Source organism: Acinonyx jubatus, chromosome C2 (genome assembly GCF_027475565.1).
Source record: "Acinonyx jubatus isolate Ajub_Pintada_27869175 chromosome C2, VMU_Ajub_asm_v1.0, whole genome shotgun sequence".
In the NCBI taxonomy this organism is placed as follows: Eukaryota; Metazoa; Chordata; class Mammalia; order Carnivora; family Felidae; genus Acinonyx; species Acinonyx jubatus.
In genome coordinates this window covers 149067890-149086050 of record NC_069384.1, presented here as the reverse complement: position 1 = coordinate 149086050, position 18161 = coordinate 149067890, and positions in this window count along the sequence as shown.

Genomic DNA, 18161 nt, shown 5'->3' with positions numbered 1-18161 from the left:
GGCAACAGGTATGGCAATCCTCCTGCCTTCTTTTCTTCAAGAGGGTCTTGGCTATTATTGATCGGTTCCTTGTTATATACGTTTTTTAAAACAATTAGCACGGTTCTACTATAAACCCAGTTGGGATCGCATTGATTCTATAATTTGGGGCAGTGCTGACTGATGTACAGCATTGAGTTTTTTGATCCATGAACAACCTTTATCTCTTGCCAGTTTCTCATTTTATGTCCTCCCCTCAATGGAATTTTATAAGTTTTCCTGGAGAAGTTTTGGACATCTTCTGGTAAATTTACTCCTAGATACTCAAGATGTTTTAAGCTGTACCCCTTCCGAAACTACTCTTAGGGATCTCGTAACAACTTTATCCATATTCTAAATAATGTAGATATCCGATGGTAAATGTCACCGTTGCCATGGGGCTTCTGACCCTGCCTGAGCAGTCCAGACCTTTTGTGCAAGGCAAGGATGGCATTACTAAATTCCATCCATGAAAAACCGCCAAACCTCCAAGCCACACATTGTACTCCTTGAGTAGAGCAGAGCCTGTCATACTTCTGGTGCTAAGTGCAGCAGGCTTCACTTAGGAATAACCCAAGAATTAATCAGTTTTATCTCTGCCAAGAATCTCAAGTAAAATCAGAATTCAACATTCAACAAATATTTATTAAGGACTTACTCCAGACCAGACATTATGCTAAGCACTGGGGATAGAGTAGTGAATGAAATCAAAGCTTGGGACCTTGTGGCATATATTTTGATCGGGGAGGCGAGTCATTAGTTAACAAGGAAACCATTTTCTATGGGGACAGAAGTGATGGGAACACGGAGAAGTTTTGCCTAAAACAAGAATCCTAGGCATTAGGCTATAGAAAAGAGAAACAAATGGAGAGAATCGTGGGGGAGAATAAAAAAAGAGCGCGAAGAAACCCCTCTGGAAGGAGTCTCCACGCAGCTTCACCAAGTGGAGCTGAGAGAGGTTTACTCTCATGGGGGGCTGGGGGCCTTTACCAGAGGCCATCGAGTCTCTTGGAGCCCTTGCTATGCGAAAGGTGTAGATCCTGTCTGCCCCCCTGGAAAATTCACCTACATTTTTTCTCCCTTCTCCTTTAGATATGTCTGGAAATGAGTTGGGGACCAGGAAAAAATCTCTAACTGCATAGACATGTACCCCAGTTCTGTCCCCCGCTGTACCCTTAATGAAAGACAACGGCCCAGGGAGCACTTTCCCCTCTCCATGGCGGCTGGCTCAGCTCACACTGGCACAAGGCACACCCCACATCGCCAGGAAGTGCCCATGATCATGTCCCCAGCAAAAGGCCCTCCACCACCTACTCAGCCATTGACCTCTGTTTTCCCTTCTACCCAATGCCCTATCCTAACCCAAAGGTGTCTTCAATTTATGCTTTGCAAGAGAAAGGTGCAGCCTTCAGCCTGGGAAAGTAGTTCTCCAGAACACCATGGCCATACATACGACCGTGCCCGGGGCCTCACAGGCTTGTAAGCCTGAAGGAATGAAGGGCTGGTTTGACATTTATTTCAAAATCCCTTATAGAGGACTTTTGTTTTTGTTTTTGTATTAGTGTATATCATTTCATATGGTTAAGTAAATTGGTTTTCAAAACAATGTCTATGACTACTCTGCATTTGCAACTTAGAAATGAAGAAATATGATCATCACAATTTAAAAGAAACAGCAGATTTAACAATAAGACACTGTTGGAGAAAAGTCTGGTGAACTAGAAAAACATAGGAAGAAATTACAAGGAGAACAGAGGGACAGAAAATCAGAAAGAGAAGATACACAGAAGGTAAAATGAAAACGTCAAACATCTAGTTGGGAATTGCAGCAGGAGAGGAGAGAGAGAATGAGGAAAGTCGGTGTCAAAAAGAAAAGGCTGAGAACGTTCTGAAATTCTCATGCATCCACAAATTCAGGAATCCCACTGTGTACCAAGTAGGATCAATTTTTAAAAACGTATCCTTTACGTTGTTGAGGAATCATGGAAACACCAAAAATGAAAGTGTTCTTGAAAGCAGCCAAGGAGACAAGAATACCCGAGTGTGCCCATCAATGGTGACAGGAGACGGTCGAATGAGAAACATGACTGGTCCACCCAGCTCTGTTATCCAAGAACTGGGATAATCTAAAGACTTTTCCAGAAAACGAAAAGTTAATAAGGGGGGCAAAAGTGATGCCAGAAGGAGGCTGTGGCAAGAGTGCTCGTGGTCCACCAATGTCCATCCTTCCTTCTTCCATAGTAATAGGTCCCCTGATTTTTGTAGCTGGGCGTAGACTGGGAAACTGGTACCTCAGATTACCCGGTGGTAGAATGTTTGGTCAGGTTTTATTACCTGCATTATTTTGGAGGGTGGACTACAATTGGATCAATTATGTGGCATTAGGGAAATGGTAGGAAAGATCCAGAATGATGGCTTATGTTGACCATTTTTTGACTGCTTTGAGCAAAGTCATGAGAGAGACAAGAACTCCAGCTAATTCTAGCCAGCCACTAAAGCAGAAATGGAAGGATCCAGAGTTTTGCTAATATAGGCACATTCTACCTCTGGTCTCCATATACAGATACAGATACTCCATATACAGATACTCCATATACAGATATTTCTGTATAACCAAGTCAAACAGTTACGAGCTATGCATCTGAAGGGGCAGACTTTAAAGGAGATAACATTCTCACTCTTTGGGAAGATGGCATGAAGGAAGGCGAGAGTAAAGTAGGATCCACGTGTTCTTTTCCATTACAAACCTACCATCAACAAGAAAGAAATCTGGTAAAATCAGATTATGGTAACAGGGCTTGGAACAGGAGCTCTCACACTCCCTGGTGGGCGTATAAATTGGTACAGTTTGGCCTTATTTAGTAACATCCTTAGAGATGCATTCCTTGGTGGTAAACATTATTGAAACGAAGAAAGCATCCAATTTCTGGGGTAAAAACCAAAAAGAGGGAAAAAAGCATTCAATAAAATATATACAAAGAGCAGAGGGGGCATTTCGAAGATAAAGCGTTTCAATGTCTTTGTTAATAAGAGAGGTTAAAATGTCAACTTTAGACTAGAAGAATGTCGGGGCACCTGGGTGGCTCAGTCTGTCAAGCGTCTGACTTCATTCAGCTCAAGTCAGGATCTCCCAGCTGGTGAGTTCGAGCCCCACATTGGGCTCCGTGCTGACAGCTCAGAGCCTGAAGCCTGCTTCGGATTCTGTGTCTCCTTATCTCTTTCTCGGCACACCCCCCTCATACTCTGTCTCTCTCTCTCTCAATAAGAAACACTAAAAATAATTTAGAATAGAAGAATGTATCTCATCCCCACTCATTATATAATGCTACCTTTGCCACTATCTCATGGGTGGAATCTGTGTCCTCCTTTAACCTGGGTGGAACTTTGGCTCTGTCGACACTTGAGTGTTTGTGAGCAGAAGAAATGAAAAAGCAGCTTCACTTTGGGAAAGTTGGTTATTCCACAACAGACAGCTGCTGTGATGGAAAATCCTAGAGGCATTTTCACCACGGTCAGAAAGAAACGGATGCCCGCTATCGCCGCTCCTTTGTATCATAGCAATGAACTTCTCACGCGATGCAGTTAGGCAATTATACACCGCAAGAGCCAGCACTCTTTCCTACAGAATTGACGGTAAGCACTTTGTGATATTTTAGCGTTCGTACCTATTGCATCGGTGAGTTATGTAATGAACTGTTACGTGGCCACCACGTAGTTTGTGTGTTTGTTTTCCTATTTTTCACATTTCACAAAATTTCTCCTTTTACAAACACAGCTATCGTGAAAATCCTTGCGGCTCGGGGACCACATGACAGGGACATTTTCTGAACTCGCAGGGTTAGTAGCGACAAAACAGAGTTCGGGGTTCAGAGTATCATCGCCCACCATACAAAGCACTGACTTTTGTTACTCTGATTCATGGTTGTTTCTTTGCCTTTCACCTTAGGTGGAGAGCAATTGCTGACCTGTTTTGATTTCAGTATCCAGGGAGAGGCGGCAAGGCTCACTGCTTTGAGCATTTCGCCATGCCACGAGAAATGGGTCTTGGTAGGGGCGCCTGGGTGGCTCAGTCGGTGAAGCGTCCGACTTCGGCTCAGGTCACGATCTCGCAGTTTGTGGGTTCGAGCCCCGCGTCAGGCTCCGTGCTGAGAGCTCGGGGCCTGGAGCCTGCTTCGGATTCTGTGTCTCCCCCTCTCTGTGCCCCTTCCCTGCTCATGCTCTGTGTCTTTCTGTCTCTCAGTAATAAATAAATGTTAAAAAATATATATTTTTTAAAGGAAATGGGTCTTGGTAGCATACGATCCCCTCTACCGGCAATAATCTGTGCCTAAGGTGATCAAATAAAAAAGCCACTGCCTGCCAGTGCTGCAAAAACAAAGAGGAAAATACTGTAAACTCTTACACCTTGTAATTTTGCTACTCAACGATATTTGCTGAAAACAATGTGCTCTTCCTTGAGCTAGGAACATGGGATCTAACAAAGAGCTAGTAACATTCCCTACCCTCCAGGAATTTACCCTGCAATTTGGAAAGAAGACAAATAGAAAGGCATTTATCATGTGAAGGCACTAAAAAGCAGAGAGAGAGAGAGAGAGAGAGAGGGAAAGAGAGAGATCTATACCACTTCTTTTTTTCCTGTAAAACGGTTGGTTTATGAATTAAAGATACAGTACTTGAGAAAAACCTTCCATTTGCTTTTTCAAAGAATTTGTATCTTTCACCTTACCCATGCCTGTAATAGAGACTACCATCTAAATTGGGAAAGTGGAGGAATTTATGGCTTTAGTTCATCTAAATCCACAAACCTAAGCAGGGCACCTGACAGGTCACTATCAGTCATCCTGTTAACCACAGGAGGGCAGAGGAACGCTGCACGTGTCGTTTCCTCGCTAGTATTTTCCAAACCCTGGTGAGGATCTGTGCCTTTCCCACCATCTGAGATCTGGTGCTCAGGACCAGAACGTGACACCCGGTGCTTAAAACGTGGCTTCTCACCTGTCACTCGGGCTCTCACCTTCACAAGGGATCCACCAAGAGACAGGTCAAAGGCCGGGGGGAAAGCGTCCCTTTTGTGACAGATTCATAAGGAATTGCTGGGAACCCCTCGTATCTTGCCAGTGATGGGCAATCCAAGGGGCTCACTCAGTATCACCAGAGGACTTCCTCCAACTCGGATGAGCGGGACATTCACAATGAGAAGGTGTGGTTGGGAACGGGCGTCTTTCTCACCACACCTTCTTGAGGCTGAGAAGGACATACTGTCCCATCCTGGTTGCCATCCCAGTCTGAGCAGGCCCAGAATGACCCTATCTTGGGTTGCTTTTTCTTGTCTTTTGTCTTAGACGTTTTCATTTCGTTCGAACCTTCCAGGACCCACGCTAGTACATTACTTACCAAAGCACAGACCCCAACCAGTTGTTAAAATGCCATCTACCATTGTTCAGGAGACCAGCACCTTAAATATGAGACTGAAAATTTTCAGTGAAGTAAAGAATATCCAGTTTAACTCTGCACAAAGAACCTGGTGCCTATTATACACATCCCAGATTGAGGTCTGCTTTTGTGGAACAACCCAGATAAATCTAATTGAGTTCTTGTTCTTGCCTTCTAAAGAATCCCCTTGGGCAGCAGCGTAGCCACTCCACTTGGGGGGTGACAGCTCATTACCACCCTGGAACTCCTCTGGGGTGCCCCCCTCTCAAAGTCCTTAGCTCAAGGGGCTTTGAAATATTTTCCAAGGTGAGAAATCCCTACAAGAGAATGAACTAAATTTCTCATAAAAACTGAAAGAAGTTTGGAATCAATGAGGCAAATAAAAGGGCAGTTAAACTGCACATTACCACTTGGGATAGAAAATAGAAATTGGCTCTTAGGAACGAGACCAGGTTCTATGACTTCTAATCTGGTTCCAAAAGCTATTTCCAGTGAGGAGTCCTAAACATGTTTTGCGTTTTTTTTTTTTTTTAATCATTTATTTGTTTCTTTAAATGTTCATTTATTTTTGAGAGAGAGATAAAGCCTGAGCGGGGAAGGGTCAGAGAAAGAGAGAGGGAGACACAGATTCCAAAGCAGGCTCCAGGCTCTGAGCCATCAGCACAGAGCCCGACGCGGGGCTCGAACCCACGAACTGTGAGATCATGACCTGAGCAGAAGTTGGACGCTTAACTGACTGAGCCCCCCAGGCACCCCCCTAAACGTGGCACCTAAAGGGCAACCTTCCTGTGCAAGTGCCATCTGTAGTTTAAGGGTCAGTCATGAAACTCGACCCATATTTCACAGAACTTTGCTAACACACTGGACCCGCTTTTGGAATGGCCAAGCTGCTCCTATCAGACGATCTCGCACGGATGACTATTAAAATCTCTGTGGGGGAAATGTCAAAAACTGTTGCTGTAAGACACTAAAAAAAAAAAAAAAAAAAAAAAAAAAGTAAGTGGAAAGTGGATCCTGGAAGGGAGTTGACCCCTACAAGAATGAAGCCACTGGATGAGTTTTCCATTTTTTGTAGCCATTATCTTTTGTTAACCTCAGTCCACCGGAGCAGGACAGCTAAAGCTGGAATCGAATCCGGTGGTCTTCCAGCAGGAGTCGTGAGAACTAATTGGAGGCAATTTAGCTAAAGTACCTGTAACCCCACTGGCACCTACTGGCCATCATCTCCTGCAAAGAAAGGAATGCATTTTCTGTCCATGTTCTCACACATGCAAGGATGGGAATGTGTACCCGAGGCCGTTCAAGGACAAAGGACATCTTTGTGAAATGACCAGCCACAGGAGGTACAGCACGTGGCAGGCATCCAGCGACTGTTTCCTTCCTTCTCAAGAAAGAGTAATAACATTCTTAGAGTTCAGATGTCACCTCCCCAAATTCCTCTTTGGGTCTCTTCTCTGGGCTTGGTTATTACCTAAAAAAAAGAAGGGCGTCTGTCTACGGATGCTGGATCTCAAGTGTAAATCCCAAGTCCAAGTGACTGCTGGGGAAAAAGAACAGCAAGAAGGAGTTTGGTGGGAAAAGTAGCTTTGGGGGGACACTTAATATTTGAAGGAAAAAGGACCCAGTGCCCGACAAACAGCTAAGGCTTCTTCTTTCATCCAGAAACAGGCAGTGGTAGGATATAGGCATCGAACCTTGGGCCACCTACGGAGGATTTAAGGGTCGTCCCTGTCCCGGCTACCGTCACAACCGGGCCTTCATAATTCTATCATCTTTGCTGACGTTCATGCATTTGTCTGTTTCCACGGCGTGGGCTTAGGAAACTCACCTGTCCCGCCTCCGTGGTGGCTAAATCCACTGGTGAAGGGCTAAATCCAACCGCGTCTGTCAAGGTCTTTGTCAGACAAGCTCTTGGTAGAAGCGGCCAAGTCTGGTCTAAGCCTGGACGTGGGGAACCCTTTACTCAGGAGCTGCGTGTTGGGGATCAGGACACCTCAGGGTTTTCACGGCTCACACGATCCCTTTGTTCTAATTCACTGAGGTCAGCCCTCGGTCTTCAGTGTTCCAGCCACAAGCGGGTAGCCCGTGAGCGAGCACTTGGCTGGGCAGCCGGCGAGACCTTCTGAGCACTCGCCCTCGGCCAGTCCGGGAAGAGCCCGCAGGAGGGAAAAGACGCGGTGGTGGGCCTGGGCTAGGCGCTCTCCTAGGGACTCACCTTCTGGAGGAGTGAGATGGTAAAGCAGAGGGTGGAGAGAAGGTTGACTCTCTTCTCTTTAGGGCCTGGATCCGGGGCCCCTTTTCTTAGAAAAGCAAGCTCAGGAGCGCCGCAGAAAGAGAATTATTGTAAAATTGACGTCCTGAGTGAACTCCTGAACGCGAAGTCAATCGAATGGGAGGACCGTTTTCCGAGACCTCGCCCTGATTCCTCCTCCCGCTTCATTTTCAGTCTTCAGAAGTGCCTGGGCTGAGAGATCAGCCTGAGAGAAGGCTGGCCCGGTGAGTCAGCCCTGGGAGTGGAGAGAGCAGAGCACGGAGCCACGGAGAGGAGAAGGGGAAGCTGGGCGCCCCCAGCTCTCAGGGTCGCACACTGTACTGCTGACGTCTTCCAGACTCTCCAGGGTTATCTTCTGAGGTCAACATCTGGATGGGGCAATCGGACCCCTGCAGCGACTGTGGATGAGGAAGGGGACCTGTCCAAACATGTCTCATGAGGGGCGCATGGGTGGCTCAGTCCATTAAACGTGTGACTCTTGATTTTGGCTCAGGTCACGATCTCCCAGTTTGCCAGTTCCAACCCAGCACCGTCAGCACAGAGCCTGCCTGGGATTTCTCTCCCCCACCCCCTCTGCCCCTCTCTGGCTTGCGCTCTCTCAATAGTAAGTAAATATTAAAAAAAAATTTTAACATGTCTTAGGATAAACTTTTTTAAAAACTAAAACAAAAATTAAAAAAACCAACCCTGTCTTAAGGCACAGAGGAACTTGTCACCTTGAAGATTCTCATCCTGCACTCCCAGAGATTCCTGGCAATTCCCGGGACTCCATATTTCCAAGAGGTTCTCCAGGCCACTCTGACACAGGGGGCTCCATGTAAAAAAATAATAATAATTGGGGAAATGCTTTTTTAGAAACTCTCATGTGGAGGTGCTGTGACAGGGTCCGGACAGAGAGGTGGAAGAGGGAAGACTGGGGAGAACAAATAGTTTGAATAGTATACAAGCCGTCTGTTGCTACAGGGCACTGTACCTCAACTCAGTAACACTTGAAGTCGAGATTCCGCCGGGTGCTTCCTCTGGTCCGGGCCAGGCTCAGCAGACCTGGGCTGGGCTTCCTCACATGTCTGGGGTCAGGTGGCAGGACGGCTGGGAGGTGGATCATTCCTGAAGGCTTCTCTCTCAGCCGGGTCTTTATGGGCACCATGCCATGTATCAGAAGAGTCAGGGTTTGCTCGAATGGAGGGAGGCAGGTTTTCAGGAGGAGCAGGCAAGTTCTGAGTTTCCTTTTGCATCACCTTTGCTATTGTCTTATTGGCCAAAGCAAGTCCCCCGTCCAAGCCCAGTCTCAAGATGTGAAGGTTCCCCAAGTCTGGGTACGGGAAGGCATGAGCACATGCAGGGGCCGCGGTGACCCCGTGGAGGGATGAGAAGAGACAAAAGGCAACTAACCGCAAGATAAAAAATTAGGGAAGTTCCTGAGATTGGGCGGCACAGGGGATCCGGGCCCTGACCTCAGGAAGCAAGCAGGGTGACAAAGGCCACTAGGACGCAGCTGCCCTGGGGGGACGGTTTCAGAAAGCAGAGCTGTCAGAAGCTGAGGTCAGAGAAGTTCCCTGCCCCAGTCCCCCACAGCCTCTAACACTGGAGCCTGTGCTCAAACAGGTCGGGAAGGGCGCACAGGAATGTGGGGAGCTGAGTGCAGTCCCCTATCCCTCGCGGCCCCGCGCGGCCTCTCGCGCTCCCGGCAGGGGGGGCCCTGGACTTACAGCGACCTGACATCCCCCCTCCCCCCCATCCCCCCGCCCAGGACATGCCAGGGGGCTCCCTGCGCCACCACACCTGCTCCTTGCCCCCGGGGGCGCCCTCGCCCTGCAGACCACAGGGGCGCTGAAGCCGGGGGCTGCTCCAGGGCACCACAGTGCTCCCTCATCTGCCGGGGCCTTGGCGACTGGGGGCTCCCGTCGGATTCCTCCTCACTCCAGGTCCAGGGCACCAGCGGGCCCCCCTGGCGCCTACCCTTTGGACCCCACCTTCCAGCCCTGTTTGTCTCGGGCCACCCACACTGAGCGCAGGCCTCCCTCCCTCAGTGCTCTCAGCAACTGTCTACAATAGCCGCCAATCCCCAAAGGCCCCCACTCAGTTCACAAGGGCACCCAGCCAATCCCCAACGACACCCAGTCAGCCCCCAAGTAAAGCCAGCCCATCCCCAAGGGTTCTGGGTCAGCCTCCAAAGGCCCCCAGTCAGCCCTTAAAGGCCTCCAGCCAGTCTCCAATGGCACCCAGTCAGCTCCCAAGTGAATCCGGTCAATCCCCAAGGGTCCCCAGTCAGCCTCCAAGGGTCCCCAAGGGTCCTCCAAAAGTCTCCAGCCAGCACTCAGAGGCCTCCAGCCAATCCCCAACGACACTCAGCCAATCCCTAACGGCACCCTGTCAGCACCCAGGTGAATCCAGCCAATCCCCAGTGGTCCCCTGCCAGCCTCCAAAGGCCTCCAACAGATCTCCAACGGTCCCCAGCCAACCCAGATCAGCCTCCAATAGCCCTCAATGACCCAGCATTCAGAATTTAATCTCCATCACTGGTGGGGTGGGGCTGGCGCTGGGAGGGCCCTAGGGGACACTGTATTTAAGTGGGGGCAGGAAGGCTGTATTTAAGTTGCCGACGAGGAAGGTCTGCAGGGTGTTGCAGGCTGAGGGGAGGAAGGTGCTTGGAGAAGTCATAGCTTGGGGGAGCCTCTCTGGTTAGCTAGTGTGCAGCTTAGAGCTGGGGGAGAGGGGCGTGGACAGCACTGGGTAGGAGAGTGGAAGCGGGTCAGGAGGCCTCTATGCTCGAATGGAGAGGGTCGAGTGGTGCAGTCAGATGTGTGGTGTGGAAGGAAGCTCTGGGGACGGCGGGGGGGGGGGGGGGTGTCAATGGATGAAGTTCCTAGGCAAGTCCAGGGTGGGAAGCTGGCCAGGAGATTGTGTGGCTGAGCGACCAAGGAGAGGAGGTGGCCTGGTTTAGAAGACGGTCCTTTCGGGTGGAGAATTGTGGACTTGTTTTTAAAACTATAAGTAAGAGGAACATACATCACAGACCAGTCGGGACAGTGGGGACAGGGCTTTGAAGACAGTGGGCCAAGGGTGAAGGTGGCTGAGTTGCCCCTGCCCCTACCTGAGATGGGGAAGCAGCAGTAAAAGAAGGTAGGGTTGTGGTGGGGAGGGGGGGTGGGATGCCGAGTTCAATTTGGGAACGTTTTGTTTGTAAGCAGAGATACCCTGAGCCCATCCAGGATTCACAGGGAGAGGGGTCCAGGCTGTGGACATGGGGGTCTGATATGGGCTGGATTGACCAACATGTACTGGAGCCACTGGATGAAATCAGAGAGCTGGGCTCAGCCCCGTCCCAGGGCCAGGTAGAGGGAGAGAAAGTTCCCAGGAGGCTGAGAGGGCCAGGCGAGAGAAGAAAATCCAAAGTAAAGGTGTCTTAAAGGCTGATGGAAAAAAATCTGCTTTGGAATGGAGTTTGGAGTAGATATTCGGCCACACTCGTGAAAATCGAAATGTCATTCTACCAGGAAGACAGAGGGAGGGAGCAGTCTATCCCTGCGGGCAATAATAAGGGGTGTGTTGGGCAGAATTTAAAAGGAGCTATCGGACCAAAAGCGTGTCTGCTTCTAATTATCATTATTCAATAGGAGTTCTGACCAAAGGCCTTGGTAGAGCCCCCCCACTCTAGCCCCCCGCTGCCTTAAGCCCCTCCGGCTGGGCACGGGGCTAGTGCTAACCTTACCGCTGCGTTGTTTATAACAGGAACTCTGGGAACATCCTACATGTCCATCCACAGGGGAGAGGCAAAACCAGAGATGGTCCGTGCATGTGATAAAAACAGGACATACGCCGGTTAACCAGGAATCCACATACCTATGTATCTGAATAGATTCTAAAAACACTGCTGAACAAGCAAAAGTATACGAATATAGTCACGTGGACATTTTTTTTTTTTTTAATGAAAAAATACCTCCTGGGGCGCCTGGGTGGTTCAGTCAGTTAAGCAGTTAAGCCTCCGACTCTTGGTTTCGGCTCAGGTCATGATCTTAGGTTCGTGAGATCGAGCCCCGCTTGGGATTCTCTCTCTCCCCACTCTCCCTGCTTGCGCTTTCTCTCTCTCTCAGATAAACTTAAAACAAAGACAACAAAACTCCTATGTATTAAGGGGTATATGTATATGAATATAAAGCGTAAGGATGGGCCTGGAGAGAGATACCCCAGAAGCGGTTATACCGAGCAGGACTTGAGGTCACAGGGGTTTACAGTGATACCAAAGAGGATTTGAACTTCGATTTCCAACAAAGAAAATAGGCAGATGCAAAGTTACTGGTATAATTAAAAATGACACAATACTGGAAGTATTCCAGTTAACTGGAAGTAAACAAGTATTTTTTTTAACTTTTGAAAAATGTTTTATTTATTTCTGAGAGAGAGAGAGAGAGCGCACAAGCAGGGGAGGGTGGAGAGAGAGAGGGGAACAGAGGATCTGAATTGAAGCAGGCTCTTTGCGGACAGCAGACAGCCAGATGCGGGGCTGGAACTCACACAGGGATTAGCTGATGACTGAGCCGAAGTCAGGGGCTTAACCCACTGAGCCACCCAGGTACCCAAACAAGTATTTTTTTAAAAAGTACCTATGATGATGGGGCACCTGGGTGGCTCAGTCGGTTGAGCATCCGATTTTGGCTCAGGTCATGACCTCACGGTTGGTGGGTTCGAGCCCCGCATCGGGCCCTGTGCTGACAGCTCGGAGCCTAGAGCCTGCTTCGGATTCTGTGTCTCCTTCTCTCTCTGCCCGCCCCCCGCCCCCACTCTCTGTCTCTGTCAAAAATAAACATTAAAAAAAATAAAAATAAAAGGACCTATCATGCAAAAAGGCATAAGCCTCTTTACTCCCAGATCGGCAGGCTTTCAAGCAGGCCGAGGCAGGGTTCCCAGGGAGGTGGGAGCTTTGGGGCCCGTCTGCGTCTCCTTGATGACCATTCCTCTGTCTACACTGGAGCCCCCACCGACCTCTGCAAAAGGCCGAGAACCTTTGTAGTCTATGCCCAAGAAAGGAAAAGAAAAGAGGGGGGCGTCTTCTTGATTATGAGCTGACTTGGAGCCCCCCTCCTGCCCTCCCCCAGCCTGGCCGGCATCCCCGCTCATTCTGTCCTTTGCCCAGTTCTCCAGCTGCACACAAGATCAAGGCAGCTGAAAGCCCAGCCTCGGGACAGGATGCCTCCACTCTGGAAGAGGCGTCTTCTGTCCTCTGGCGGCCACCTGCTCATCTACAGGCCTTGGAGGGACAGTGCGTGTCTGTGTGAGTGTCTTAAGTGTGTGGATGTGTGTTTGTTGGCGTGGCCGTCCTGGAGAAGCCGGTGTGTTTAGCGGAAGGAAGGGGAGAGGTCCTCAATTTAGCTGAGGGGACTGAATATCCCAGATGTGGGCATGGGGGGACCCCAGGTGGAGACCTCTGAAGGGAGTGGAGGAGAAAGAGATGCTTTCGCCTTCCCTCGGACCAAGCTCACGGGGCTGCCCAGAGGGCTCCGGGAGAGGGCACAGTGGCCGACAGGCCCCAGGATGCTTACTGAGGCCTCAGAAACGTTTTCCCAGGGAAGAGAGCCCTTTCCTACCACCCGCCGTGCTGCGCCCGGGTAGTTTTTTAAAAGTGCCTTTGGAGGGGAGCTGGAGCCCTGAGTCTTGGTAGGGAGAGGGTCAAGTTGAAGCCTTTCCAACTCAACTGTGTGCCCAGGAATGGGAGGGTCACTCTTGGGGTGATCACAGCAGGCCAGGGGCTTGTGGTCCCCCCCCCACTTCCTGTATCTGCCATGTGGTCCCCTGTGAACCCTCCCCCCTCACTTCTTTAAGCCCCTCCCCCCAGCCCTTGTTTCCCCTGTGACATCCTAGCTTCTTCCCATCCCAACTAAGGACGCCCCCTTCTGGCCTTGGCTGGGAAGTAAACCTGTATGCTTTTGCCCCAGATGTCAGAACGTTTGTTGCGAAGGACAATTCTACCAGGGCAGCGCGTGAAGTAAAGGAAGTTCTGGAAAACGTGAAATGTCATAACCATCCCCTCGAAGCATTCTTCTAAGAACATATTGAACCATGCAGAGAGGCCAGCGGGTGGCTGTGAGAGGCAGGTGGGAAACCCAAGGGTCGGAGGGGAGAGGCAGGTGCCCGCGCAGAGGGACCCGAAGGACGCTGTCATTTTTAGGAAGGGTGTTAATTTTAACATGGTGAGGGGAAAGCTGGGTGTAGAGGCCGGAGGCTGAGGAGCTGGCCCAATGGCACTGAGTAGTTAGTGGTGGCGGGGGATTCTGAGAACAACGCGGGGCTCGGCTCCAGCTCTGGCCAGGCCCTCTGTCTGTGTGGAAGGGAGGGGACAGTGCCCGCCGGTGCAGGTGCGTGACCGGTGTGCAGATGCCCGGGGTGAGGGGCTGGCCGTATTCCCACTGGGCTCTGGGCCTGCTCCTGCTCTGATTCACAGCAGAAGGAAGCGGGAGGGCGAGCAGGTGGCTTTATCTTCCCAGGAGGGCTGGAGTGATTTCTTTATTTTTTTTTCTTGCTTTCCTCTCACTACATATATAGAGATGCTTTCCTCAAAACATACTGTGTGAATTGTTTTCTGATCTTTCCTTTCTCGCATGGTCCCAGAGCTCCTACTCTGGGGATAGCTTGGTTGACTTGACTTTGTTTTACCCCTAAACATGCCCCTTTGATTCATACGTTGTTCAGTTTTCCTGTGTGTGTGTGTGTGTGTGTGTGTGTGTGTGTATGTGTTTAAACCAACGTTATTAAGATATAATTCATGTACGATACAATGTAGCTATTAAGAGGGTGCGATTTCTGTGTTTTTTTAATATACTCAAGCGGTTGTGCAACCTTCTTCCTACTCAATTTTAGAACAGCTTCCTTATCCCGAAAAGAAACCATGCCCATCAGCACTTATCCCCTATTTCCCTTTCCCACCTCCCTTCTCTTTCTCCAACCCTAGGCAACTGCTAATGTGCTGACTGTCTCTATAGATACCTTCTGTTCTGGACGTTTCATATAAATGGAATCATACAACATATGGTCCTTAGCCCTTTGTGACTGGTTTCTTACTTGAGCATAATGTTCTCAAGATTCATCCATATTGTAGCATGTGGCAGGACTTTTTTCTTTAAGTTTATTTATTTTGGGAGATAAAGTGCCCTCAAACAAGAGCAGGGGAGGGATAGAGAGAGAGGGAGAGACAGAGAATCCCAAGCAGGCTCTACACCGTCAGGGGCTCGAATTCATGAACCATGAGACCATGACCTGAGCCCAAGTCATGAGTCGTCTGACTCGTGACTGAACCAACTGAGCCACCCAGGCACCCCAGTGCATGATTTCTTTTTATTGCAGAATAACCTACCATCGTATGGATATGCCACACTGAAAAAATCTGTTTCCCAGTTGATGGACATTTGGGTTGTTTCCACTTTTGAGCTGTTATAAATAATGCTATTACGAACGTTTGTGTACAAGTGTTTGTGTGGGTATATGGTTTCATTTCTTTTGCTCATATCCCTAGGAGTAGAATTGCTGGATTATACCTTAAGAAACTACTAGACGGTTTTCCAAGGTGGCTGGGCCATTTTACCTTCCCATTGGCAGTGGGTGATGATTTCTCTTTACGTCCCCACCAGTACTGGTATTATCTGCCTTTTACGTTGCGGTGTTGACGTGCATCTCCCTGATGACTACCTGCCTATTGGCCATCTGTTTTCCTTCTTTTAGAGAGCTATCTATTCGGATCCTTTGCCCGCTTTCGAATTGGGTCCGTTTGTTTTTGAGTTTCCTGTAATGGAAGCATAGCACGTTTACTATGCTTTGTGTGATCTGTTTCCTTTCCTCGATGTTATTTTTGTGCTTCCGTCAACAGTTGCCATGCTCCTGTCGAGTCATTCACGACACGTCCTGCTGTAACAAAACACCATGGACTGGGTAGTTTATGGTCAACAGAAATGTATTGCTCACAGCTCTGGAGACTGGAAGTTACAGATCAGGATGGCAGCATGGTCAAATGAGGGTCCTCTTCTGGGTCAGGGTAGAAGGGCTAGGGAGCTCTGTGACATCTATCTGTTAAGAGCACTGATTCCATTTCTGAGGGCTCCACCCCATGGCCTAATCACCTCCCAAGGCCCCATGTCCTAATACCATCACATTTAAGGGTAGGATTTCAACATACAAATTTTGGAGGGCACAAACATTCAGACCGTAGCAACTGCAATGGTCATTTGAATTATTTCTAGGTTCTGGCCATTACCCATAAGGGTGTTTGAACATTTTGGATAGGGCCTGGTGTGCTAGAATTTCTCCACTGTGGGTCTTAAACTCTAACTTACGTCAAATGGTTTCATCACCGTATATGAAATCCTATGAATGGCCACAACCCTCAGCACGTTCTGTTGAAAACCCCATCCTTTCTTCGTTGTGTAGAACTATTACCTCTCAGAAATCCAGGGTCCATGCATGCAAGGTCTGATCCTGGTTTCTCTGTCCTTCCCCCAGCTAGCTCTATGAGTCTGTCCCTGGGCCAATGCTACATGCTCCTAATTACTAAAGCTCTATGCTTTATCATGACATAAGGTAGGGCCGATTTTTTTTACCTCTGCATTTTGGTTAGAGGAAGATCATATTTTGCATGGTGGGGGTCAAGGTATATACCAAAGGCATGGATCAGAATAAATGGGGAGATCCATTGTCACCAGGTAAAGCGATAGCTGTGATTGGAAAGAACACTTAATACAGGATTGGCCAGAGGGCTCGTGGTACAGAACAAAAGGAGTAAAGTCTTGGGGTGCAAACAGGACTCTCCATGATCCTTTGTTTTTCCTTCTTGTGGTCTTTCCCCCTAAAGGGAGGTCACAAGATTATTCCGAATACTTCCCACTGTTCCTTGATCAGTCCTGTCTTCTGTATCCCCGCGTCAGAGCACTGAAAGATTACTTACATCTTGGAAAATAATCATTAAAAGAGAAGGAGGATGTCTGGGTGGCTCAGTCAGTTAAGCATCTGACTTTGACTCAGGTCATGATCTCCTAGTTCGTGAGTTTGAGCCCCGCTTCAGGAGAACACAAGCCCCTCTTCTCTCTCTCTCTCTCTCTCTGCCTCTTGCTCACTTGCACCCTCTCTCTCTCTCAAAAGAAAAAAAAATAGGAAAATGCTTTCAGATTTCACCAAGGAGGATTATCACTTTGTACATCACGGAGAAAAGGAACTTAAAAACTCAGAGCAAAGTTCCCTGATTCTGATTATAGAAACAGCTATGGATTTCTCCACTTTCCTATGAATATAAGAAAGTACTGGCCAAACCACACAGAATAAACTCTTAATCCTTCTTCAAATGAAATAGTCCACCTAGCATCTTTATAAAGAAAGGGAATAGCATTATGAGCGATGTAATAAAATAGAAAACACCAGAAAATCACTCCTAATGTGATTGAGCAGGGTTTGGTGAAATTGCGTTTCAGTTATTTATAGCATGAGTGAACAAATTCAAGATGCTAAATGCATTCTTAATGTAGGTCTTGTCAAAGATAGATTGTTAAATACAGAATTCTGACAACAGATCTAGGTGTCAGCTTGAGCTGGAGAAACTTCTGAACGGTCTGTGTAGAATTCTGTCCCCGGGGAGCCCTGGGCGGATGCTTTGGCCCTTGGAACCCACTGTGAGTAAGAGGTATGTCTCCACTGTGGGGTCTTACTTTGGCTCTCTCTTCTTTCCATTAGATAGAAAGTCAATAGAAGTCGTATTAGATAGGTCTAGAAGTGGGCCAGGAAGAGGTATCTACCTACTTTTATGCAGATAAATGAGTTTAACAGAATTTTCCTACCCTTCTTGTTTGGTCTAATAAAATATAGATATGTATATATTTGGTCTTTGTCCCCAGTTCCTGGCACAGAGCTCCTAAAATCCTTGGCAATTCCTGAGGGAGAAGAAGAGTGCCCTGTATGCTAAGATGACTCAAAGTGGGGTCCCCTAGATCACTTCAGGATGGCAGCTGCTCACCCAGAAAGCAGCCAGGTGATCAGAAGGCCAGAACTTTCAGCACAGCCCTAACCCTGTGACCTCCAGGGAGGCAAGAGGGACCAGAGATTGTGTTCAATCAGCAATGATGGACAATTTAATCAATCGTGCTTAAGTGATGAAACCTTGATTTAAATAAAGAGAAAAAGAGGGGCACCGGGGTGGCTCCGTCGGTTAAGCGTCCCACTCTTGGTTTCAGCTCAGGTCATGATCGCACAGTTTTGTGAGTTTGAGCTCGCATCAGGCTCTGTGCAGAGCCTGCTTGGGATTCTCTCTCTCCCTCGCTCTCTGCCCCTCCCCCGCTCACACTGTCTCTGTCTCTCTCAAAATAAAGAAATAAATTTAAGAAAAAAAGAAAAAGAAAAAAAAGGTAAAAGGAAAATAAAGTATCCTTTAAAGAGCTTCTGGGTGGGGGTGCCTGGCTGGCTCAGT